This window comes from Oratosquilla oratoria, chromosome 16 (genome assembly GCF_046742065.1).
Source record: "Oratosquilla oratoria isolate Oo_2021 chromosome 16, ASM4674206v1, whole genome shotgun sequence".
NCBI classification, from domain to species: Eukaryota; Metazoa; Arthropoda; class Malacostraca; order Stomatopoda; family Squillidae; genus Oratosquilla; species Oratosquilla oratoria.
In genome coordinates, this window is record NC_134792.1 from 28933406 (window position 1) to 28935643 (window position 2238).

A 2238-nucleotide genomic window follows, 5' to 3' on the forward strand; every position below is an offset into this window, starting at 1 on the left:
GTCAAAATATTCCATTTCTTTTCTACTGTTGTTTCCTCCTTGTGTAATATTTCCCAGTCTGCTTTTTTAAAGAATTCTCTTATTTTATATATTTTTTCATACATCAATTTCCCCTTCCTATATTGTTCTTTTTTCGTGTATTTTTCCTCATTTAGTTTCAATTCAACCAATATATGGTCACTTTTACTTATTGGTGTCTTATATTCAATCTTGTCCACTATTTCGGGTATCCATTGCGTCATTGTATGTTCTATAATCATATCAAGTAGTACATTTCCTCATAGGTCGTCTCCACCCTTCACTGTCATCTCTTCCCAGCAGATTTCTTTACAATTAAAGTCACCCATTATAACTATTCTTCCTCAATCTTCCATTATCTTATCTAATGTTATCCTTGTGTCTTCTAACATATTTTGGTGTTCTTTCACATCCCACGAAGCCGTTTTAGGAGGCACATAATTTACTACAAACTTCCTGCTCTTCCCATCCTTGTCCTCCACTTCCATCATAATCATCTCTACTCTATTCTTTCCATATGTGACATTCCTCACATTTATATCCTTCTTAGTCAGGAACATAACTCCACGCCCTTGTTTTACCTCTCTGTTTCTAATCCAATAATTATATGCACCATGTCCTACACTGTTGGATGGTAGTGGACCTTTCAATTTTGTCTCTATAGTTCCCATTATGTCCGGTTCTTTTTCCTTCAGGCAGTCATTCAGTTCGTTCAAGCCTGTTATTAAGCCATCTATATTTGTGTAAGACACTTTTAATTTTCTGCTATTTCCGTCGTGTTTTCTGTTTCCTTTCCGTTTTTCTCTGCTATGAACCGTTTCCTCACTTTTATATTCACTACTCTCCAAAAGAACTTCTCTTTTTCTGACTCTCTTCTTTTCTCGTTTTTTTTCTTAGTTTCTAGTATTTTTGTTTTCTCGTTCTTTGTTTCCTTTTTATTCATTTCTCTTTTTATCCATACCTGTTTATATTGCTCACTGTCTGCTAGTTTCCCTGTTTTTGCTAAGATATTCTCTGCTGTCGTTTGTGACCTGAATTTAACCTTAACTGGTCTGGTCTTACCTGTATTGTATTTCTCAAGTCTATATATTTCTTCTATTTGTTTCCCTGTTTCTGGTTCATCCTGAACTATTTCTAATATATTATTTACTTTTTCCTTTTCCTCCTTTATTCTTGTAGTCCTATTTAGATTATACTTCTCTTCCATCCCTAATATAATTATACATTTCTTTTTATCCGCTAAGTCTCCTACTATATTCTCCTTCTCCCTCATTACTATAATAACTGTGTCCTTAGTTTGTTCTTTTATCTGCCGTTTCATTATATCTCTAAATTCAATTTTATTGTTCTCTTGTACTTTTTTCCAACCACTTACCTCTTTTGCTATTGACTCTTTATTCTCTTTATTATTCCTCTTTAATTCCTCATTCTCATCCTTTACTCCTTTTAATTTTCTTTTTAATTCTTCTATTTCTTTAGTTAGGTTTTGATTCTCCTTCTTTAGTTCTTTCAGTTTATCAACTCTTTCGGTAACTAGTGTTAATTGGTTAAATCTAACCTCCCATGTTTCGTTATTATTTTTTATTTATTTACTTTATTATTATTTTTCTTTTTAGTTTCCCCTCCCTCATTAAATCCATAAAAGCAGTTATCTTCTCTTTCCATTGGTCTGCTATTATCTACATTTCTGCTTTTGACACTTCTACTTCCTTGTTCTTCCTCGTCTGTGTGTTCTGCACCCCTTTTGTTCATACCCCTTTTAACATTCGGGGCCCGTTCGTCCCCTTCCTCAATTCCTTCCATTTTCCTCAGTAATCACTCTCTTTCACCTTTTTCTTCACCTTCCCACTACACCACGAGCTTTCCCCTTCCCTATTAATACAACAAATGTACTCCCTCGTTGTTGAGATCGATGAAACTTGAAGTTTTCTTGGAGTTCCAAACTTCGCTGTCACTTCGGCCGACGTGTGTGTGTGTGTGTGTGTGTGTGTGTGTGTGTGTGTGTGTGTGTGTGTGTGTGTGTGTGTGTGTGTGTGTGTGTGTGTGTGTGTGTGTGTGTGTGTGTGTGTGTGTGTGTGTGTGTGTGTGTGTGTGTGTGTGTGTGTGTGTATGTGTGTGTGTGTGTGTTTGTGTGCGTGCGTGTATCCCCGAGTCATCTGCAAAGGGAAGCTAATTAATGAGAAATTGCCGTTAGCATTTCTGTCTTCGCTGACCCCTGCT